We start from the raw sequence: 25,941 nt of genomic DNA, 5'->3' as shown, positions 1-25,941 counted from the left end.
GTAAAGAAGGGAAATGTGTAGTTCGTTAAGAGAAACTTTAAATTATAAAATAAAGGGGAGATCGCTACATCTGGAGCAGATAAGGTGAAAACCAGCGTACGCATCGACATTAGCTTTCTAAGATTGTCACAGTCTTATCAGATAAATTTCCACTACTGGACATTAAAATTGCTACACCACTAAGATGACGTGTTACAGACGCGAAATTTAATCGACAAGAAGATGCTGTGATATCCAAATGATTAGCTTATCAGAGCATTCACACAAGGTTGGCGCCGGTGGTGACACCTACAACTCCCTGACATGAGGGAAGTTTCCAACCGATTTCTCATACACAGACAGCAGTTAACTGGCGTAACCTGCCAAACTTTGTTGTGATTCCTCGTGTAAGGAGGAGAAATGCGTACCATCACGTTTCCGACTTTGATAAAAGTAGATTGTAGCCATCACGATTGCGGTTTATCGTATCGCGACATTTCTGCTCGCTTTGGTCGAGATCCAATGACCGAGAGCAGAATATGGAATCTGTGGGTTTAGGAGGGTAATACGGAACACCGGGCTGAATCCCAACGGCCTCGTATCACTAGCAGTCGAGATGACAGGCATCTTATCCGCATGGCTGTAACGGATCGTGCAGCCACGTCTCCATACCTGAGTCAATAGATGGGGACGTTTGCAACACAACAACCATCTGAACGAACAGTTCCACGACGTTTGCAGCAGCATGGACTATCAGCTCGGAGACCGTGGCTGCGGTTATCCCTGACGCTGCTTTACATACAGGAGCGCATGTGATGTTGTACTCGACGACGAACCTGGGTGCACGAATGGCAAAACGTCATTCTTTCGGATGAATCCAGGTTCTGTTTACAGCATCATAATGATCGCATCCGTGTTTGGCGACATCGCGGTGAATGCACATTGGAAGCGTGTATTCGTCATCGCCATAATGGCGTATCACCCGGCGTGATGGTACGGGGTGCCATTCGTTACACGTCTCGGTCACCTCTTGTTCGCACTGACGGCACTTTGAACAGTGGACGTTACATTTCAAATGTGTTACGACCCGTGGCTCTAAACTTCATTCGATTCCTGCGAAACGCTAAATTTGAGCAGGATAATGCACGACCGTATGTTGCAGGTCCTGTACGCGTCTGTCTGGATTCAGAAATTGTTCGACTGCTGCCCTGGCCAGTACATTCTCGAGATCTCTCACCAATTGAAAACAATTGGTCATTGGTAGCCGAGCAACTGTCTCGTCACAATACGCCAGTCACTACTCTTGAAGAACTGTGATATCGTGTTGAAGCTGCTTGGGCAGCTGTACCTGTACATTCCATCCAAGCTCTGACTCCATGCCCAGGTGTATCAAAGCCGTTATTACGGCCAGAGGTGTTTGTTCTGGGTACTGATTTCTCAGGATCTGTGCACCCAAATTGCGTCAAAATGTAATCACATGTGAGTTCTAGTATAATATATCTGTCCAATGACTATCTTTTTATCATCTGATGTTCTTCTTGGTGTAGCAATTTTAATGGCCAGTAGTGTAATAATGCGGTTAGCAACAAGACGACGATTCATAATGTTAAACCGAGCGAGATGGCACAGGTGTTAGTACACTGGACTTGCATTCGAGAGGAAGACGGTTCAATCTGGCGTCAGGCCGTCCTGATTTAGGTTTTCCGTGATTTCCCTAAATCGCTCCAGGCAAATACCGGGATGGTTACTCTGAAAGGGCAGTGCCGACTTCCTTCCCCGGCCCTCCCTAATCCGATGAGACCGATGACCTCGGTGTTTGGTCTCTTCTCCCAATCAAGCCTACCCATAATGTTAATATACAGCAGTGGGGCTTTCAAGGCGCTACGGCGGTGGCACTAAAAAGTTTAAAGTATGTATGCTGGATGCGTGTACGCTTTCAAGAAGAAACACAGTATCGTGTTGCGAAAAATATCACATGTTACTGCAACTACTAAACTGTGCAATGAGACAACTATACTTACCGCATGTGAAGAGTTTGTCGCTAACACCAGAGCTACTGCGGTAATGATAGGTAGACAGAATGTGTACACTAAGGATCAGAGTGGTTTTAATTTCAAAATCAAGTCCTGTCGATGTTCTGCGAAAAAAGGTACGAAAGATGTAGGCAGAGCGGTACAGTACGTCAGTAACAGGAAGTACAGCTTTATAATTACGCCAACCGTATTTACGGATGGACTCTTACCATCACCTCTCTCTGTTGGTTGGTTAGTTGGTTTGGGGGAGGGGACCAAATAGCGAGGTCATCCGTCTCATCGGGTTAGGGAAGGGTGGGGAACGAAGTTGACCGTGCCGTTTCAGAAGAACCATCCCGGAATTTGCCTGAAGCGATTTAGAGAAACCACGGAAAACGTACATCACTGTGGCCGGACATGTGTTTGAACCTCTTCCTCCAGAATGCTAGTCCAGTGTGCTAAGCACTGCACCACCTCGCTTGGTCCTCTCTCTGTAGCCTTAAAAGAGCCAACCGGAAGTTTGGGCCGCGAGCCAGACAAGGTTTGTTTCTTACGGATGATATTACAGCACTCACCTCATCTTCTCGAAAAGTGAGCAAAGAACGTTTACGCAAATGGCGGATGAAGGTTTTTTTATTCGCACAAGTTGGCAGCAGAAAAATTTTAATGGTGGATTCGTTTTCCGTTCAGAAAAGCTTGTCACTACGTGAAGAGAAGGGAGAAGAAGCCAATGGAGTTGGTGTGTTGACGATACCAGCAGTTGGAGCAACATACTGTCAGCAGCTGGATGTATTTGACTTTCGAAGGATTTTGTCGGCAGGCTTAACAACTCGACAACTCGACACAGCTTCTGGGCGTCGATGTGATCTTCAGTCAGCGTGACACTATCCGTCAAGTGCGGTCCCTTCTTTACAGGCAGTAGCGTTCACCAGTATTGCGGCGAGTCTTCTAATACCCTTGGTATCACAGCGGCTACAGCAGTGACCGGCGTGATTACTTTCAACACCCAGTGTTTCAAAGATGGTAGCGTTCTTTGTTCATTCTACTTAAGTGTGCGGTTTGTAACACGTAGCTGGTGGCAGAGATCTCTTTTATCTCAGCATTTTTATGTTGCGTAGCTCTATTTAATTATTAACATCGCTATTGTGCGGTATTTTCTTTAGGTTGTAAAGCGGACTGTTAAAATGAAGTACATTTACGAGAGTTGCTCTATTCTTCCAGAGGAGGGCCTCGGTTGTCACTTCACTGAACAGTAAGTATTTCGCTCTCGGGCACCAATCAGATGCAGAAGCCTGGAGATACTGACAAAGGACGTGCGCGCGTGTTTAGAAGCTGTAATGTCAGGAGGTCGTAACTGCGTGTTAGCAGAGTAATGGCCCAAATTTTGGCGCGGGGCTGATTGCTGGACCTGATATCCAACAAGTGTGCTTTTTTTCTTCTTAAAATACGAGTCGAACTGGTGACGTTTCCTTGTCAGACGAGGTTCCCAAATCATTTTACAACTACGGCTGACGATATGGTTTTAATGCAATACGGAAAGGAAGAAATAAATTGACAGGAAAGTGGTTAGGAAACGAGGCCTACATTTTTTGTCGGATGCCTGTGAGTGACGATAAATTTCTACAGAAGCCCCTTTCTGCAGTGTGAACATTCAATAGCGCTGATGTTATCGTGAGGTAAATTATAGGAGTCTTTCCTCGAGCGGTATCTTCCCGACGCTGTTTCCCTGCAGCCAATCGCCGTTAATTCTTAGCCCCGGCTGACCGCTTGCGGCCGCGCGCTCTACCCTAGCCGTCTTGGGAGCCCCAGACAATATACGCTCCCAATGTTGGAGTTAATAAATATTTAGAGTTGCTTAATAGAAACAAGATGGATGGGGGCGCGGCAGGCGAACGCGCCTGATCCGCCCATTGTCGTGTAACGAGGGCGGCGCCGCCCACATGCCGCCACCGGGGGTGGGGGTTTATGTGTGAGTGGGTGCGTGTGTGTGTGGGTGTGTATGTGTGGGTGGTGGGGGGTGGGGGTGGCCGTGAAGACGTTTCCTCGTCTCCTCACAGGACGCTCCCAGCCACGTCCGCTGAGGAGCAGCCTCCGGTCGCGTGGCACTCGGAATGCGGACGTTCGTGAAAAAGAAAACACATTTACTACGCAGATTCACTACGAAAACTGAGCAGCATACATTAAGACAGAAAATGAGGGATAATTGTGCTAGAAGAAGTCAGTATGCGACACCCTTGTCGGTAGAGAGGGTACGGTAGCTATCTTACAAGCAAAAAACGCATTCAATACCTGTACTTTTTATTTATATTCTTAATGCCTTGGACGACTCCACCCCTTTGCAATACAATGATCTAGTAATTGTTTCATTGTTCAGTACAATGACGAATACATTCCACATACAGTATGTCACATTCAGCCCCGCTCACAGCTCGTGATCTAGTGATGCCGGCACGGTAGCTCAGCGTGTTCGGGCAGAGGGTTTTGCTACCCTCTGTAATAAAAAAAAAAAGAAGAACTGAGAGAACGGATCAACGAACAACCTGAACGGGTGTCATCGAACGTCCGCCACGAACAAATTCAACGAACTATATAGAACAAAATGAAGTGGCTAGCGTTCGTGCCTCTGGTCCACAGGGTCCCAGGTTAGACTCCCAGCCGGCTTGAGTATTTTCTCTGCCCGGGGAGAGGGTGTTTGTGTTGCCCTCATCATTTTATCATCATTAGTGACAGTGGCTAAATTGGACTGAGTAAAGAAATTAGACTGTGTGAAAAACTGGTCCTTTGTATGGGCGCTGATGACTGCGCAGTTGAGCGCCCAAAAAAACCTAAAACAATAACAAACATTCATCCCGACCACTCCACTTACCTTCTTTGTCCAGAAGCAAAATAAAAATGTAGTAAACACACGTTATTGCATTTCTTGGAACTTGGCTCGGTAAGAATATATAAGCACCAGGACGTCTATTTTAAATAGTACTCCATACTTCCATACTTCTTTATTCCGTAATCAACTTCCTCTCCTCAAGAGTACTGGATGGCAGTGGTTGTTATTTCGAAACCACGGAGCCTCGGCCATATGTACGGCGGAGTACACGTGCCACTGGTTTCTGTGCCACTGCAGAGGGCGAGTTTGCTTCAGGTGCTGCGACGGGTGCACGGGAAGTCACTGATCATGTCAGTAGTCTTGCAAATGTTACAGGTAATGAAGCACAGCAAAGGTATTTGTTTCCGCAGGACGCAGGTTTGCCGCCATAGGTGGTGGAGTCTCCTCCTCACAAAAGACCGAGCGAGGTGGCGCAGTGGTTAGCACACTGGACTCGCATTCTGGAGGACGACGGTTCAATCTCGTCACCGGCCATCCTGATTTAGGTTTTTCGTGACTTCCCTACATCGCTTCAGGCAAATGCCGGGATGGTTCCCTTGAAAGGGCACGGCCGATTTCCTTCCCCATCCGTCCCTCAGCCGAGCTTGCGCTCCGTCTCTAATGACCTCGTTGTCGACGGGACTCCTCCTCCTCACAAAGAGGGTAGGAGAGAAACAGCTTGTAGGGCTAAGGGTCGAGCAGAAAAGACTGAATCGCTTCAGGAATGTGTGCCTGAGGATGGGGATCGTTGGCGTCGGTAATGAGGATAAGGAGAGGAGATCGCTGCAAATAACGCATTGCCGCAGGCGTATATAATCACGTGAGTAGAAGACCTAAATTGTATATGGCGTCATCAAGAGATAATTCACACTTTAAAAGGAAGTTGACTTTGATGAGGGAAGATAGACGAGAGCGTGACGTTGCAAGACTTACTCTATCTGTATTGAAGTTTAAAGTAAAGGATATAACTGGAAGTATGGACTAGTATGCCGGTAGTGTAGTTCCCGATGTAGTTCTTGTACGGGCATAATATTAAACTGTGAGGCAACAGAAGATCCAAGTTGGACAAGCGTTCAGAAACAGCGATTTAAGAAACAACCTGATAAACGAAGGATGGAGCTGAGCGTCATAAATAAATAACTGGAACCATTTGCAGAGGTAAGGTTTGTTTAATGAATTTGCTGAGAACGATAAGTCTGTAATCGTGCTTTACTATCGTTTAGCAGCAGTTCAGTGGTGTGACAGCTGTGTGAGGGAACGAGAGAAGGTGATTGAGTAGCGAAATGTAAGCAGCGATTAGAAAGTAAGGATGGAATATGAAACTACTTGGTAAACGAGAGAAAGTGCGGAGCATAAGGACGACATGAGTGACTCTGTTATAGTGTTTCCTAAACAGCTATCGAAATGGGTAACTTCTAGTGGAAGTTTCGTTGTAAGAACATAGCCACTGCACATTTTGGTTTAATCTGAACTGGTATAAGAGAGAAAAGAACTGTAATGGATATGGATACCAACATGAAAGTGTACATCAAGGGTGTCCAGAGGAACCAAACACTAGGACGAGTTTTCTAAAGGACGAAGGCTTATGGCACTGCAAAGTGTTGCACAGGGCGCAGCTGAAGAAAATCAAGAAACCATCATCAGCTAAAGCAAGCGGCCGCATATGTGGGTCAGACCAGAGCTTACCAAATGTTACTGCGTGCTGGGCTACTCGCTGATACAAGAACTGGGCTACGGATCAAGACTGTCACTACAAAGAAGAGCGCAGCCAGAGTGGAAGTACCAGCAACCCAGTAGGAAGTCAGAGCCAATTCAGCGCGATGGCCCAGTTACTTTACATCTAAACAACGGACTTGTAACAAAACCAGCGTCTACCAAGCCAGTATAAATAACACTCATTTCTTGTTTTTAAGTCACAGGTGTTACACACTGCCAGCCACCAATCTTGAGGAGAACCCTAAAGCGGTACGTGTCTACAAGTCGGTGTGGCTCAACCGTAGATCACCTCCACATTCTGACGCTGCTAGCAGTGTAATTGCTGGTTGTCTGAGGTCTGATGATGTGGTCTCAGCACTTTTAATCTGGAGGGCCGCCTGGAGGCCCTACATGAACTGTTACCGCCTTCTGCCCTGAGGTCTGGTTCCTATCTGGTGACGTGCAACTGCTCCTCCTGTGAAGGCAGACTCTGCTGTTGTGAGCTACCTTTTTCGCACAGGGTCACCGGTGCAGTCGCGCACGCCTCGGCCGTCCTCGCCTGTGGCTGTAGCCTCTACCCCATGCGGCTGACGCAGCAGTCCTCTGCTGCTGAGTCAGCAGCCGCGAGGTGGCGCCGACGCTAACGGCACTGATCCCTCGCCTGCCGTAGCCACGCTGCCCCATCTGACTACAGTGCCTCCTTCGACAGGGTGACCTGTGAGTCCTGGCATTCTAGGCAACAACACAGCAGATGAAAGCTGAGTAACAAATGAGTTTCCTACCAATTCTGCTTCTCTGAGGTCTCATTGGTCGTCTGACAGGAATCCAACCAAAACACTGCAATCCTCAGGTTGCATGGCGGATTTAGAGCATTCTCGTCTCGATCCACCAATTTCAACTACACACACAGCAGATTATCTACAAGTTCATTGTCAGTGTGTAACAAATATATATGTAGGTATTTCTGTTGGTGACTGAACAACATTACATTTGCATTTACTTCATTTGCAGACTAATTATTATACCTGCTAGGAAAAGTATGAATTTAGGTTGGTTGGTTACCTCCAAGTACATGTGGAAAGAGCAAGTCATTAATGGCTAGGCAGCAGGACAGGTGCTGAAGTCTGGACACATGGACACAAAACGGTTAGTCTATACCGACAGGCATAGTGCACTTAGTGATGCACTTATGGGCTTGCAGGAAACATCAGGTCATGGAGCTGTAGCATGTTTGTGGGAAGACTGTCTGCCACAGAGAAAAAGCAGCCAACGCACTGACGTGTGGTATGTATTAAGTACAATGTATAAAAATATCTGCACTTATATCCGTAATACTGTGCGCACTGAAAAAATGCGTATGATGGGCCGAATGGAGGAATGAAGCTGGAAAGAGCAATGCACAACAGCCGCTGATATTTTTGTGCCAGTGTTGCACACTGCTGCTAGCTGCTGCACTCGGGCTAGGGCTCGTATGGAATGCCGTCTTTTAGTGAAAGTAGTAGTTCGAATACATCGTGGACATTGGTGGCTAATAGGTACAGATTCTGGGTAAATATGAGAGTGCGAAATTAATAGAACCTGCAGTATAACAATTACGCTTATTAACATATTTATAAAACTTCAGTCACTGTCAGTAACAATAATAATAATAAAATGCATAACTTGTTTGAAGAAAGGAAGAATAGTTTTGTGGAATTTTTTTGCTTTGTACATAATTAAGTACACTTTATGGCAAGAGCAGAGCCTAAATCACGATAGCCTGACGAGGGTTTGAACTTTTATCCTCCCGACTGGGAGTCCAGTGTGCGTATTTTTGACAGTAACATCAGTATCACTTGAGAGGCTAAACACCAGTAAAAGATTTCAGTAAAATGCCGTCTTATGAACTTTCAAGCAGTTTAATAATGTGCGTTAATTTTTAAGTTCATTTGCTGTGTAATTACAATAATAGTTCTGGTACAGTGATTGTTTGCTAGGCTATAGGTAAGGATTAGCAATATGGGGACCAATATTTTAAACTGAGTCATTTTGTTTTGCACGCAGATGCAGCATGTGTATTTAATTGAAAGTGGACTTCTTTCCCGCAAGCGAACTGTTGATGTACCGTCTAGTCTAAATTTGGCATCGTGTAGCATCAGTTCCAAATATTTCTGTTCAAAACCAAATTTTCACATAGTTCTTTTGCCCTGCACTGATATTTACATATTTCGATACCAAAAATTACTTTTAGACATTCTCAGATACCAACTTGACACTTACGAAAACGAGTCTAAATAATATAAGAAACTTTCATTCATGTGAATCGGTTTCCTCTTTGTCGTAAATATTCCATAACAAACAGCCATCAGAGCCACCCAAAGCGTTGGAAATCCCACATTTTTTAAGGATTTGATCACTGTTTGCACTATCACTTTTTCCCATAATTTGATCACGAAATCACACGTGATGCAGCCCTCATAGCTCCACCTTCCGTACACGACTTTTCGTCACTCATCATAGAATTGTTCCATTGTTCACATACGTGGTCTTTGAATGGTTTATTCAGAGATAAGTCTAAAGGTTGTAGCGTCGACGTCCATCACCCTGTATAACAGTGGTCATAGAATTGCTTCATACTGTGCAATGTTTGCTATTCTAAAAAATGGTTCAAATGGCTCTGAGCACTATGGGACTCAACTGCTGTGGTCATCAGTCCCCTAGAACTTAGAACTACTTAAACCTAACTAACCTAAGGACATCACACACATCCATGCCCGAGGCAGGATTCGAACCTGCGACCGTAGCAGTCGCACAGCTCCGGACTGCGCGCCTAGAACCGCGAGACCACCGCGGCCGGCTGCTATTCTAACCTTTGTGACTGCGAAACATATCCCACACCTACAAACTCGGTTGATTTCGTAGAGCACATTTTCCATCCACAATTTTGCACCATTCTCGCACATCTGCCGTATTTCGTAAAAATGTACAAAAATGTCTGCTGGAAATTTTATTTTGCGAACGGTTTTCCGCTTGAAAATGGCCATAAGTTTTAAATTTGTTCTATCTGCCGTGCGTGGTAATACTTCTGTACTTCTAACTTCAACAGTTGTTATGCCTTTGGTTTCCACAGTTCTGCTGTTTATCATATCGAAGTTGATCAGTGTTTTATCCATATTTCCAATTGAGATAGTGGTAACTTGTATTTTTGCCTTACACGAATAACTAAATTATGGAAAGTTCAAGATTTATGGTCAAGATCTTTCGGTAGTTTTTGCACAATTTTTGGTTTCTGCCTTATCACCAGCTTTTTTTTCTGTGCGTGAAACGATTGCAGCAACTCACTGTTGCTTTAAATCCTCTATCGTGCTCTGGACTGGCTCGTGCCCGTTTCAGTTCATAAGCCGCGATCATATTCTTTGTAATAACATAACAATTCTAGAATGAGATTTTCACTCTGCAGCGGAATGTGCGCTGATATGAAACTTTCTGGGAGATTAAAACTGTGTGTCGGACCGAGACTCGAAATCGGGACCTTTGCCTTTCGCGGGCAAGTGCTCTAACCATCTGAGCCACCCAAGCACGACTCACTCCCCGTCCTCACAGCTTTACTTCTGCCAGTATCTCGTCTCCTACCTTCCAAAATTCACAGAAGCTCTTCTGCGAACCTTGCTCTTCTGTGAAGTTTGGAAGGTAGGAGAGCAAGGTTCGCAGAAGAGCTTCTGTGAATTTTGGAAGGTAGGAGACGAGGTACTGGCGAATGAAGCTCTGGAAACGGGTCGTGAGTCGTGCCTGGGTAGCTCATTCGGTAGAGCACTTGCCCGCGAAAGGCAAAGGTCCGGCACACAGTTTTAATCTGCCAGGAAGTTTGAACATAGCAATTCTGCCTCTGTTCTTATTCCATGATGCAACTCTATTTTCTAAATCTGTTCAGAAAGTTATTCCTCTCCTCATAGAGCACCTTTTCATTGGCATTTTTTAAACAGCATCTTCTTTCTTTCGCCAATCTCTTACTGTCCTGTTATGTCGACAGCCCTCAAGTCAGCACATTTGTTCGATTCTTTAGTCTGTTTTTTGACCTCTGACTTGAATCTTGATTCGTATTTCCTTCTTTTTGTTGGTTCCATCACTAGACACGCACTTTCCAAATTTTACACCGATAGACTTCCACCACAAACTCTCTGAACACACAACACAACCTAGAACAATACTTATTAGCCGTACATATGAGTTCCTTATTCGGCATATGTTTCTACAGGCAAAACCGTAACAGTGCTAAAGGAGGCTTTCGCTTTATGACGTATGCAGCCGTACCATCTGTTCCGTAGAACAGAGCGGTTATGTCCGCAAAACTGAATAGCCAATACGGTGCTTTTATAAATACCTAAATCAGTGCGATTATTATCATCCAGATGATCAGTGCTCTAAACTAAATTTACAGACCGTTGATAGTTTGGAGATCGTTTTACAGGACGGGCATTCGGAAACCATATATCTTCGATGACAATTTACAACGCGTCTTATCTGAAGAGCGTCTTATCCGCCGAAATATGCGGTAGTGAAATGTGTGACAAATCACAACAATCGTTCTGAGTGGAAAATAAATGAATAATTATTGTTCATTTTTCAGTTTATTTTCTTATCAGAACAATTGTAGTATTTTACATAGTTTGTTATTTAATGTGTCTCATATATTATGTAAATTCAATAATTTAAGTAACATTTTCACTAAAATAATTCCTCTCGTATTAATCCTAAATGAAACATTAACAACCGGAATCCTTGTGAAAGCAACTGAGATACTCTGTAGACTCACTAGTTTAAAATCTCTGATGCTGTAAAAATTACACAGTCATACACATATATCTTTCTACCTGATTATGGCGTTACAGCCGTAAACCAGTTCCTGAAATAAACAATTAATATTGTAAATATCACACTATTGTCGTGTGTTCATTCGCAATTGTAAAATATTTCACCAAGAGCTGACTGAAAAGTCAATGATACAAATTAATATCTTAAAATGACTGTTATGATGAAGGTTCCGGAAATAACAGACACCTTACACTGAAAATAAACAACCACCTGAGTAATTTAGAAGTAAGAACTGCCTCCACAAATTCCCTCGTTCCACAAACTATAAAAAAACTATTAGGTTATGGCAGTGACAGTAGTTCAACATTATCTTCAGTGGCTGACCCTCTCTTTTTAATGTAGATGAGGTTAAATGGGAGCAGTAAACAAATAAAAAGGGGAAAAGCGAGAATTAACGAACGCGATCCCGTGTGGTAAAAATACGGAAGCTGCTGATTTAAGTAACGCTGCCCTGTAACAGACTGCGGGGGGGCTCAGAAATTCGGAGTTTGTTTGGCAGGAGCGAGAAAACTCTGGGGATGTTTATTTAGCCTAGTCATAGGTACCTTTTGAAAGGGAACGGACGGGAGTGGAAAAGATACTTTAGGAAAAGAAAGTGCATGTCCTGCTAAGTTTCACGCACCCCTTATCTTCCCATTTGTGAAAGAGTAGATTCTATCTACGTTTCAAACAACAATGGAAATAATGATGGGGCACCGGTCATAGTTTCGGGGCATGTCGTTTATCACTAGTTATTGCAACCGGGTTTGACGTGCAGTGTACGATGATGAGACAAAACGTTATTACCGCTGTCCACGACGAGACAGAATGCCTCTGTTGACGGTACGGGCACGTGACGAAGTAAAGACAAAATACAAAAAGTGTCGAGACGAGTGGGGAATCTTTCTAACGGAGATACCGGTCCCGAATGGGGAAACTCACTGACGTAAGCGACTCTGACAAACGATCGTGGTGGTCCGGAGCCCGTCAACGTGCGTCTCGGCAGTTCGTGTCATCCTCTTGTGAACATCTCCGCACAGCCAACTTCCAACAGACCGCGGGGCGACAGCTGTTACTACAAAGAGAGGTCGAATTTGGGAAATAATTCGTGCAGTCGCAAATTTTTGCACAATTGTAGGAGAGAGTTCATGGAACAACATACTAGAAATCATGACCGATGGGAGCTGTGTGGGAGTGAGGGAGCGCTTGATGGTCACTTTTGTACGTTCTTCTCAAATAACTCGAGAACTACGGCCTCTAGTGAAAACATATCCCCCATACAAATTCTAACTACATCAGATGTCGTACAAAAACGTTCCGTTCATTTTTCTGCAGCACTAGTTGTTTGCGTGTAGCAAGCGAGAGAGTACACACCGCGCACGGCTTTTTTGAGACCGAGTAACACTGCGGGTTGAATAAGACGACATCGGAAAGAGCAACTGAGTCAGCCTGTACACACTACAGTAGGGATGAAACCTTCAACTGGATTTGTAGGTCTTATATTATTTGCCATCGCTTTCAGTGTTACATCGCAGCAACTTCAGACCCTTTTGTAATGCCAGATGTCCATAATTATCGATCTAAACATTTTTTCCTGTTTATGAGTAAAGTGAGGCAGGACACCTGAACATACTGACCCAATGTCGTCGTCAGTTACAATTGCAGTCGGTGCGGGATTACCGAGTCTGGACCGTGGACCAATGGAAACGTGTCGCTTGGTCGAATGAATCACATTTTTTGTTGCAACAAGTCGATAATCCAGTCCGGATGCATCGTCATATGAAGTCCAATAAATAAACAACCGGAAAAGTCACATAAATTAAAAATCATCGACAAAGTTTGAGCTTTTCATGTGGTGTCCTAGAACTATCATGAGATGGGGTTGGCACGCCTGCCTCGCGAACAGAATGCTCTGCGTCAGTGATACAGGATGGCGTCCTTGCAGGTTTGCAGCGATATGTGGCAGTGGTGAGTCATTAGCTCTCTGTTAGCTGAATGGTTGAAACCAATCGAGATTCACCGCCGGGTTGCAATGCAATATCGTGAAAATTGTCTAAGTCGAACACAAGTTTACAAGTGGGCGCATAAACTCAAATTGGATGTAACAGGAGCTGAAAATTCGTCACACCCAACCAGGTCTGTCTGTGGAAAACAACATTGCAAGAGTTGATACGGGAAAACAGGCGTATTACGGTGGTCGATATTGCCGCAACTATGAACATTAGTGCCGGATCAGTGCAACACGTTGTTTATGAAGTACACATCTTGAAAAAATTGTATGCGAGATGGTTTGCAAAAGATCTGACATCAGAAATGAAAGAAAGGCGCATGGAGCTGCGCAGAGAGACCTAACTTAAGTCTCCTTGCTCCATCTCTCGTTGTTACTGGGATCTGGCACCTCAACCGCATTTTTGACTCACTAAAGAAACTTTTGATGGGTCAAGGTTTGCTGATGATAAGGAAGTACAGGCAGCAGTGCATAAATGATTAGGCACATGCTCCCAGGAATTTTTTTGCACGTGGAATTGAGAAGCATGTCCAGTGCTGGCATACGTGCATAGAACATGAGGGGGACTACATAGGAAAATAAATAAGTCATTCTTGTAATAGGTTCTTAAAATTTTTTTGTTTTTATTTTATTGAATGACCTTTGTACATGCATCGCAGTCACAGGACGGTAGGAGGGACGCTCACCTGGACTTGGACGGCACACGTGCCAGCAAACGAAGGCGCAGTGAGAGTTGGTACTGTGCGAACATTATTGCATGCCACGTGTTTCCCTTCGTGCCTCATGTCTTCCCGGAAGGTGGAGCCATTCCCCAGCACGACATCTGTCCGTCTGCAACGCCAGTTGGACGCGGAGCATGGCAGTCAGGTGCGGCTGATGTCTTGGCTACCGAATTCGCCTCATACGAGGCAGTCAGGTTTTGGCCCATCAGGGTGTGTAATTTTGCTGGGCAAACTACATCTTCCCTATGACTGCAGTGTAACCGATAAATAGACGGTGGCGCAAATTAGCTGTCAGAATCTGTTTGAAGACGTTCAAAGCACGGTGTAGATGTGCTCCATTCTGCATGAACCAGCACAATGTCCTTCAGGCAATGTTCAGAGATTGTATCGTTCCCCTGGACACCGTAGCATCCACTGGACACAATATGGAATGGCCCCCCTTGTAGCTCCGATGTCAGTCCATGTGATTATTTATTATGGCGTAATCTAAAGGACTTCTAAACTCATTGGGGGAAGTGGCTGTGTGTAGTATGTATGAGTCTGGGAAATACCGTCTGACTTTCAGAAAAATATCATCCACGCTATTCCGAAGACAGCAAGAGCTTAACACCCCCAAGTTGCTGGCAGGAATAATATACAAATGAATGGAAAAGAAAATTGATGATGAGTTATAAGACGATCAGTTTGGCTAGAGGAAAGGCAAAGGCACCAGAGAGGCAGTTCTCACATTGCGGTTGATAATGGAAGCAACAGTAAACGGAAAAAAGGCGTTCATAGGATTTGTCGACCTAGAAAAAGCGTTCGGCAATTTAAAGTGGAGCAACGTGTTCAAATGTCTGAGAAAAATAGAGGTAAGCTATAGGGAGAGGCGGGTAATATAATCGTACAATATGTGCAAGACCCAAGAGGGAATAATAAGAGTGGACGACCGAGAACGAAGGGCTCGGATTAAGAAGGTATCAAACATAGGCCTTAATCGAGGAAAGAATTTCTGAGAATATGCGTTTGGAGGACAGCATTGTATGGCAGTGAAGCATGGATTGTGGGCAAAGCAGAACAGAAGAGAATCGAAGCATTTGAGATGTGATGCTACAGACGAGTGCTGAAAATTAGTTGGACTGATAAGGTAAGCAATCAGGAGGTTCTTCGCACAATAGGAATATCTGGGAAACACTGACATGGAGAAGGGATAGGGTAATATGACATCTGTTAAAGTCATCAGGGAATGACTTCCATGGTACTAGAGGGAGCTGTAGAGGGCAAAAACTGTAGAGGAAGACAGAGACAGGGATACATCCAGCAAATAATAAAGATCGTGGGTTGTGAGTGCTACTCTGAGATGGCTGGCTGCATCAAACCAGTCAGAAGACTGATGACTCTGAAAAAAACTAAAGGACTGAGAAACTGAACATCCAGTTTCGTCACACCTGGATCTTCATACTACAAGTTTCTGAGAGATTCATACAGTCACAACTGGTGTCTTCAGAGAGTAATCACGGAATTCACGTCTCTGCACACTAACTGCTGCAGGGGGAAAGTACTTTGTCTGTATGAAATGTCACCTTTTTTTTGCTACAGCCTAAATATGATGAAATAAATCTATCATCTCATATTCAGTAGCTTTTGGCAAAAACTCTTAGCACCGGTTTTGCGCCACCTGCTACGTGACTTGGTGTTGAAGGAATGGAAACGGCGTTTCTGATCATACAGAGCACTGTTCCTGTTACACTGTGTCGGAGGACCACCATCTTCGAGGACAACGTGTGCTTCACAAGTCTACTGTGATAAGCTGCAGTGTTCCATATTGATCTGCGTAGAAATATGTCTTCCGTGGAGTGGAAAGTATCAGAAAATCCGCTCGCCCAAGACCCAAGACATGACGTAAGGGAAAAAAAAGTCATTTATGTGTACTAAGTAACGTTTCCTGCACTCTCATTCAGATCATTACAGTCATATTTACAGTTATACTGAGAGACCGTGAGAAATAGTAATTAAAGCACAGTCTTGACCGTAAAAAATAATTTATTTTAATTTTAAAGGTGATCAGTTTTGATCTGTGTGAGGCATTCTCAAACCATTTACTCCATAATGACTGTTGCAGAAGGAGGGACGGAACAGGAACAACTCTCGGAAGGCGTGAAGGTCAACTGCTGTAATTTGACCTTCACGCCTAAGTTCATCCCCACTCTGTCCCAGAGCAGTTCCTGCCTGTGCCACCAACAGGCGCGATGCTGTGACTGGTCTGAAGTTTAACAGATGCAAACCTATCACGTTTAACATCAAATGATTTTATGCCGTCACAACTGTTTTTAGTTGAAACTTCCGGGCTGAGAGGCCGTGGTCGATGCATAAAATTCCACGTGACGTTTCGTCTCCATCTGCGGGAGACATCTTCTGAGGTCGTCCGGCTACTGCCGCTGAGGCTCCAGGTACTCTAGCATTTATAGAGCGCATACAGGGCACCACCATTCGTCACGTGATGCCGACGGTATGCCTATGTTTGGAAGGAGTCATCATTGATTAACAGTAACCGATTGTCATTCTGCCTCTCAGCCCGGAAGCTTCAACTGAAGACAACGCCGGCCGTGAATGCCTACATTGTATGATTACAACTGTTTTTAATTAAAAATTTTAATAGCGCTTTGCAATCACTGTTATCTGCATGGAAGACGTCTGCAAATATTTTGGAGCAAGGCTTTTGAGACGATTATCTTTGTCTAGTTCTGACGCTGCAGTTTTAACTAGAGCGTTTAGTGATTGAGAATGTGTTTTGTTAGGCACCCTTTTTCCTCTCCTCAATTTCCACAGCTTTCCACCGTCCACAGCAACGCCCAACCCTCATTCTAGACAATTCTCAGTTCTGCGACAAGACAACTGCGAAGCCGAAGAGCCCGTGTGACGCACTGCGTATTTCAACGCTTCAGGTTTGTCTCTTACTACAAATGCAACGGTGGAGTCCCCCCCCCTGCCACTTTCCGATAAACAATACGCCGCTGTCGCCTACCCCGTGGTTTTACGACACAATTCTTTGCGCCATAAAGCAGACGGGCGACGTCGAGAAAGGAATGCAGAGCGCTTAGCACGCTACGTGGGGGTCTCAGAGCACGCGTGAGTCCGCTGTGGATGGGGAGGGGGCACACCGTTGTAAAGGCGATCGGGCCGTGACGACGGAGCGCCAGCCGGCCGTGAAACGTCATCCAATTCTTCGGCGCTCCCCCTGGCAGCAGCGGGCTGCGGCGGCGGTCCCACCTCCACTGCGGGTGCGATGTCTCGCGGCCGACTCACTAACTTTCCGCGCCACTTAAATAAATTAAAAGACGCCCGCTCAAGTGTGGAGCAATCTGCGTCCCCCCCCCCCCCTTCCACTACCACCCACTTTCCACGATATTGAAACTGCGACTCCTGATTGGATGAAGCCCCGTCCCCTCCACCCCCACCTCGCCGCACCCCCACCCCCTACCCCTTTCGCAAATTGCGTGCCGCGCCTGGCGTCCGGCGCCTGCTATTCATTACCGGGGTGGGGGGAGGGGGAGGAGCTCCTGCCGGCTACGCTGGCGTCGCGTCGGCTTACTTCTGTGGAACTTTAATGCCCGGCCGGGGAGTCGCGATTTAGCCCGCGCAGCTGACGACAGAAATGACTTCCGCTGGAAGGACTCTTCGTGTCGCAATCGAGCAGCGGGCGAAGAGGGGCGAAAAAAAAAAAGAAATCGTAGCATCTGGCTCTCACACCTTCCTCCCTTGGATTAATACTCGGGAATAAAAGTGTTCTGCTCAGGTTCACCCTCCCCGCTTCCCTTCCCTTCCTTAGTAAATACGGAACTCATTCGTCGCATTGCCAACATCTGCAGCTCCAGAACGCTGGCAGTGTTTCAAACTGGAATTACGTTGCCATAGCGGCATTGCTTCGTTCAGGTTCCTGTCACTGAAGAAATAGTCCGTTATACCCTATCTTGTATGGGAGTTGTTGTTGCGGTCTTCAGTTCTGAGACTGGTTTGATGCAGCTCTCCATGCTACTCTATCCTGTGAAAGCTTCTTCATCTCCTAGTACTTACTACAGCCTACAACCTTCTGAATCTGCTTAGTGTATTCATCTCTTGGTCTCCCTTTACGATTTTTACCCTCCACGCTGCCCTCCAGCACTAAATTGGTGATCCCTTGATGCCTCAGAACATGTGCTACCAAGCGATCCCTTCTTCTTGTCACGTTGTGGCACAAACTGCTCTTCTCCCCAATTCTGTTCAATACCTCCTCATTAGCTATGTGATCTACCCATCTAATCTTTAGCATTTTTCTGTAGCACCACATTTCGAAAACTTGTATTCTCTTCTTGTCCAAACTATTTGTTGTCCATGTTTCACTTCCATACATGGCTACACTCCACACAAATACTTTCAGAAACGACTTCCTGACACTTAAATCTATACTCGATGTTAACAAATTTCTCTTCTTCAGAAACGCTTTCTTTGGCATTACCAGTCTACAGTTTATATCCTCTCTACTTCGACCATCATCAGTTATTTTGTTCCCCAGATAGCAAAACTCCTTTACTACATTAAGTGTCTCATCTCCTAGTCTAATACCCTCAGCATCACCCGACTTAATTCGACTACATTCCATTATCCTCGTTTTGCTTTTCTTGATGTTCATCTTATATCCTCCTTCCAAGACACTGTCCATTGCATTTAGCTGCTCTTCCAAGTCCTTTTCTATATCCGACAGAATTAGAATGTCGTCGTCGAACCTTATTTATTTCTTCTCCATGGATTTTAATATCTACTCCGAATTTTTCTTTTGTTTCCTTCACTGCTTGTTCAATATACAGATTGAATAACATCGGAGAGAGGCTACAAACCTGTCTCACTCCCTTCCCAACCACTGCTTCCCATTCATGTCCCTCGACTCTTATAACTGCCATCTGGTTTCGATACAAATTGTAAATAGTCTTTCGCTCTCTGTATTTTACCCCGGCCACCTTCAGAATTGGAAAGAGAGTATTCCAGTCAACATTGTCAAAAGCTTTCTCTAAGTCTAAAAATGCTAGAAACGTAGGTTTGCCTTTCTTAATCTAGCTTCTAAGGTAAGTCGTAGGGTCAGTATTGCCTCACGTGTTCCAATATTTCTACGGAATCCAAACTGATCTTCCCCGAGGTCAGCTTCTACCAGTTTTTCCATTCGTCTGTAAATAATTCGGGTTAGTATTTTGCATCCGTGACTTATTAAACTGATTGAGCGGTAGTTTTCACATCTGTCACCACCTGCTTCCTTTGGGATTGGAATTATTATACTCTTCTTGAAGTCAGAGGGTATTTCGCCTGTTTCATACATCTTGCTCTCCAGATGGTAGAGTTTTGTCTGGAATGTCTCTCCCAAGGCCGTCAGTGGTTCTAATGGAATGTTGTCTACTCCTGGGGCCTTGTTTCGACTCAGGTCATTCAGTGCTCTGTCAAACTCTTCACGCAGTATCGTATCTCCCATTATATCTTCATAACCTTAATCCAAACTAATACTATCACGGGGTCCCAGGTTCGATTCTCGGCCGTATTGGAGATTTTTCCTGCCCGCGGACTAGATGTTTTCGTTGTCCTCCTCGTTTCATAATCAGCATCGTTCTTGACAGTGGCTATATGGGACTGTGAATAAAACTGGAGTGTGTAGCGGTTGGGACTTTGTACTGGCGCTGATGAGCGCCCCACAAACCAAATATCATTATCGTCAAAGCAAAACTGAATGTATTTACGTAACACAAGAACTGCATCTCCTGCAACACTACTTATCTGAAATTCACCCTGGTAATAAAACAAAACTTGATCAATTTGAAAGTAATGGTCCCTGTGCTTAATCAGTTCTATCACTGAAATAATAAAACCTCTTACCTTTATCTGCGCGATGGTAACACTATTCTCACTGCTCTCTGTGAGTACTTTAAAATCTATAGTTAGCAAACAGCCACTGTGCAATGTTGTTGCTTACCATACATTTTAACTAAATCGAACATGACTGAGACAATAACGTCTTCAGAAAAATGATTAATCAATATTGATATTGGTCTGGGAAACCGTAATGACTTGGTATATTTAAAAACTAAAAACCCGCCTCGATTGCGAAAAGAAGCACCTAGTGTTAAATGTTAACCCAGGTTTTGGCGTAGATAACTACACCTTCTTCAGAACGACAATAAAACCCACAAGTGCCTACGAAGACCTTTGTCAATGATTAAAACAACACCATACCTATACATTTATGAACGAAAAAGAAAAGAAAAACACAAACAGTACATATGTACAAAGTCAGAACCACTACTTAACTTAATGGTGTATGGTCCACCTCACACCGGCCTATGTTCGATGGGCCATGACCCGCCATTAACTCTGAAAAAAGTACCAATTTTACTATTTGGATGTTAAGTGGAAGGTCATTCACATATATGAGGAGTAGGAATGGAGCCAAACGTAAACCCTGTCGGACTCCCTTTGTAATTATTGCCCTAGTGAGTGAAATTTTCTACCTTTCCGACATTGGTTGAATTACTCAGCACAACCTTTTGCACTCTCTTTGTCACGTATCGTTCAAAGCAGCTGTGTGTAAAGGAATCAGTTCCATAAAAGTTAAGTTTTTCTAAGGGAGTATCATGACCCACATAATCGAATGCCTTGGAGTGATCACAGAAAATACCAACTGGTAGTATATTATTATTTAAGGGTTGTAGTATTTGTTGAGTGAATGTATAAATGGCATTCTCAGTAGAGCAACCTTTCTGGAATCCAAACTGTGACATGCTAACTAAATTGTTGTGACTGCACTTGAGTACATTACTTTTTCGAATGTTTTTTGAAAATCATGTCAATAAGGATAATGGACGATAACTTTAAATCCGTCTTGCCACCTTTGTTATGAAACGGTTTCATAATTGCATACTTTAACTTGCCTGGAAAAATTCCCCATATAAATGATACATTGCATATATCGTTAAAGACATTATTTATAAAGTTGAAAACATTTTTCAGAATTCCATTTGAAATTCCATCAATACTAGAAGAACTCGTTTTGCTTAGAATTTTCTTAACTTTATTTATTTCAGTGAACGACATTGGTGCTACTGCTAGTTGCTTAAAGTTTTGTGGAATGACAGTTTTAATACATTCTCTTGCTTCTTCAACTGAACCATTTAATCAAAGATATGCTACTACGTTTAGAAAGTGACTGCTGAAAATACTTCTACGTCTACGTGATTACTCTGCTATTCACAATTTAATGCCTGGTAGAGGGTTCAATGAACCACCAAGTACTTGCAGTATGTGAATTATCATTCATAACACTTTAGTTTCATTGTTACGGAGTCTTGTACACTAACTGGCTGTCTTGTCTTCTGTTTAACAATCTCCTATACAGTTTTAATCTTGTTATCTACATTATTTATTTCTTTAAGAAAATGCATGCTTCTGGACATTTCTTTAAAATACTACAGTATTTTTTATTTATTTTTTTGTAGTATGTAAGTAATGTCTGTTCTTAACTTGCTCAAGTCTTTACATAACCTTCCCTGCTTCTCTTACATGAGGTTTGAAATTTCTTGATATTCACGGCTTATTTGTTTCTTTTTCTTGTTTTTTATGGATCTCTTCGATATTTTTTTTCAGAAAGCAACTTCATAATATTGACACAAATTTACAATGGAAGAAGCTGAATTTGTCGTTAGCATCTCTTTCTTGTCATCTTCTTTCAGCTCTCTTTGCCTCTTCCCTCTTCAGCTTATTTAATTCAAAAAATTGGCGTTTGTAATTCTACCTGAGGAGCACAAATTTGTTTTCCCTGTTCCATGATTTTCTTGTCTCGACTACATAATCTACAAATCCATGGGAGAGACACATATCACAGTTTTTTGGCTTCTCTGCTGCACATTTCCCTTCGTTTTGCTTTCTAACGGCTGTTAAACTCTACACAAGGGCCTTAAGGAATTTGCTCATGTTTAATTTCGTAAGTTAGTCTCATATACAAGTGACTAATCCAGAATGGTTGGAAAAGGCAGGTTCGTAATTTGAGGGGATTCATGACGTCAGGCGAACTGTATACACCCTATTTAACGGTCATTATATGTGCGTCGATATCTGTATCATTTCGGTTATCACTACTAAATGGTTTCCAAGACAGTTGAAAATCTGAAAGAGTATGTCTATCCGACTTGCTTTACTAAACAGAAGACAGCTGCCTTCCATCCCTGTCACTTGTGAAACTGGTTACTCGTGCTACATCGATTGAGAAGTAGCGTCCTCCATAGCCGAAGTCACTAATGCACACCTATGCCCGCATACTGCCGATTCGAATCATTTTCAACGCCAGTATTTTACACGGTCAAAGGGAGAAGAGGAGTAGGCGAAGCACGCCGTATCACCAGACCTTGTGCCAACAGCCCACGTTACATTCCAAACCGCTCCGGAACGTCTATTTTGAGTGAGCGGATGTATCACTGCATATGATGACGTGCCACTGGGTAAAGACGTAATGAATTAAATAGGCCAGAGCTTTTTTGATTCGGAGAGCCTTGCGTGCTTCCGTCTGGTTGAGAGTTTACATCTGATTCCATCTCCTCTACTGTCCAAGGATCGATCTCTTTTATCCCTGTAGTGAGTATGGGGAAGCGGAGGGCAGATTTGGTATGTTGGTACGGAGGATTTGAAGCAAAACAAGAGAGATTTGCTTGTGCGCTTGGGGTCGAAACTGATGAGAGGAACATTTTAAAGAATCTAGGAAAAGCGGTAAGAGGACTGTCGGTAATAAGTTTGGAAACTTTTTTTACTTCAAGGGACATGGTCTTCCCATTAAACATTGCGCTTCTCTTCGTTGCAGGAAATAGGTCTTGATTTCGGAAACATTGTGTAGTTTGAGTGAAACTTGTTATTTTGGTGCGTGGCGGAAGGATTGAAGTGGTTGATGAGCAAATTTTACAGCCATTATGTAAGGTACTTGTGCAGTTGGGAGAAGCTGCTGTTGTTGTAGGATGCCGTTTTCGCTTAGGTGCTGAACGCAGTTCCTTCAAAACATCCTGGCTGCAGCTGTCACCTAGCTGTGTTGTCTGCTGGTAAGACTGTTCGTGTTGAAGGAGAAGAGGAAACCAGCTGCTTGGTGTGGCAGCTCAAATGGCTCTGAGCACTATCGGACTCAACATCTGAGGTCATCGGTCCCCTAGAACTTAGAACTACTTAAACCTAACTAACGTAAGGACATCACACACATCCATGCCCGAGGCAGGATTCGAACCTGACGCGCGGTTCCAGACTGAAGCGCCTAGAACCGCATCGGCCACACCGGCCGGCGATGTGGGAGCAAACGGCTCGCCAGTATAGGAGGGGATCTCAAAGTTTCAGCTGCTAACGTCTGAAGCTGAGGGAGACTCGAGAGAACAGGACACAACAGAGTCCAGTGCTACAGCTCCGGAATTAGTAGTTCACTTTGTTAGCTAAGAGACGCCTGTATTGTGGTGGGTCGTGGATCATGGCCACGCTGCACACAAGTGGTGGCACGCACAGTGGCCAGAGCAGGGGATGGGCAGAATACGGGAACACCGCGAGAACTGTACTCTTGAACACGAATACAGGAGCCAGCCGAGGCTGCAGGTTGCGCTGTTGTTTTCGACCACGAACGTCACCTGTGAATCTTCACAGTACGTTGCAAGTGCCAGGCGTGGTCACAACAGTCTTCTGTGTACTCGCGGACTGATAACGTCGGAGCTGAGTGGAGTCGAACGTTGGGCAGTTGCTGGTGCTCGTATGGTGGGAACTTTCGTAACCAAGGAAGCCGAAGCATTTGGTGTTCCAAGAGGTAACGTATCAAAGAGTCATAACGCAAACAGGGAAACCGGGAAAGTAGCATCCGCTACATATAAACGCGGGCGAAAACGTGTGTTGAGTGATCATGACAGACGAAAAATAAGAGGGCGATACATGCAAAAGTTGCAGCAGAGCTGAATGTAGTACTGCTGAACGCCGAAAGTACCGGAGCAACACGAATGGAGCTGCATAGTCGTGGCGGACTCGCATTCCAAAACCAGTCGCCAGTGATGCAAAAGCCTGTCACAGGAAAACGCGGTGCTGAATCCATAAAACGAGGACCGTGGAGTAACGGAATAAAGTTATTTGGTCGCGTGAGTCTTGTTTCACATCCTACTTATGACCGAGTTTACGTCTCAAGAGTGCAGGTTGTGCAGAGTACGTCGCGCTCTATTAATATTAGTGACACAACAGACACATATTTCAAGAGCCAAATACTACAACTTGGAACGTCCCCTTGGAAGGATTTATGAATTACAGTGCTGCAAAAACCTCTTACGTTATTTGATTTTCAAACAGCTGGGCAAAACTGAACGTAATCAAACATTTCTCTCTTTACTTATTCTGATCATCACTAAACTGACACACAATATTTTTAGCGCAACGCAGTCTGACTTTCAATAATCCGCACAAAAAATGGCCCTGACAAAAAATAAGGTATACCTTTCGTGAATTACTTACCTCACAAAAATCATCGTTACTCGAACTACTGCAATGCAGCGTGCGCCACTACTGCCAGCTAAATAAAAGATTCAAACTACTGAAGGCACTAACTACTGTTGGCAAATGAAAGATTTTAGTAGAAAACAAACAATTATATATAGTCTTACAAATTTCCTTATTCTGGCACACACACTTCCAGATCGCCCGCTTTAAAATTCTGCCATCTGTCTCCCCACATCCATCACTACTGGCGGCTCACCTCCAACTGCGCAACTCTACGTGCAGTTCACATCCAACTGCCCAACACTACAATAGCGAATATTACAACGATGCCAAACAGCCACAGACTTCACACAGCAGAGTCAGTGATTTTCGTACAGAGCGCAACGTGACGTTACAACATAAAAACCTAAACAGCCTACTTGCAAGTTCCAGGATTAGCTATTCAGTTTATCAGCTAAGAGAGTGCTCCCTTCCGGCGGCATATGATGATTTGGGCAGTCTTATCGTCCCATTAGTGCCAAGAATTATGTGAACATTTTGGCTGATCAGATCGATCCCATGCTACACACTTTGTTCCTCAATCATGATGTTAAGTTGTTCGTACAGCTCGCATCGTCCTGGACTAGTTTAGTGATCAGCGTGAATTCTCGTTTCTCCTCTGGCCTCCACCATCACTATATCTCACTATTACTGAGCCTCTGCGGTCTACTCTGTAGATATAGGTGCCTGATCCGTCGTAGTTACCTCAACCTGCTTCTGTTTTGCTGGAAGAGTGGCATAAGGTTCTCTCGAAAACCGTTCAGGGCCCGTATTTATCCATTCCGAGACTAGAGGACGCTGTTTCGAATGCCACCTGTTTCCCTGTTTGTCCACACAAAGAACGTGTCCAGCGGTGAGGCTGACAGCAGGCGCTGAACCGCACTGGAGGCAAGCAAGTGCTGGAAGACGGTCTCCACTCGTCGCGCACCCGCTCGCTGTGAGCTCGGCCGGGAACCCACACGCCCTGCCTCCATCCCCCGGCCGCCGCCTCCGCTGATACAATTTGTAAAACAACGCCCCCGCCGTTCGTACGGGAGGCGCGTCGCGCGACTCTTCCATTTACGGATGTGTTCCCGTGAAACAGATATTTATGCCTGCGACCGCCAGACGGACAGACAGCGCCGTGTTCCCTGGGACGGGGAAGAGCGTCCCGGCCGGAATGCGAATGTGGAGCGCCGGCCGTCACGTCGCCCTAATGGATTGCGCCACTTCCATATTCCCGCAGACTGGGTCACCTGCAGTACCTGCTGTCTGTGGTTAAGTAATGAAAACGTATGTTTTGTGAGGCCACCTGTCCTTCCT

Source organism: Schistocerca gregaria, chromosome 4 (genome assembly GCF_023897955.1).
Source record: "Schistocerca gregaria isolate iqSchGreg1 chromosome 4, iqSchGreg1.2, whole genome shotgun sequence".
NCBI lineage: Eukaryota > Metazoa > Arthropoda > Insecta > Orthoptera > Acrididae > Schistocerca > Schistocerca gregaria.
This window is presented reverse-complemented; position numbering follows the sequence as displayed.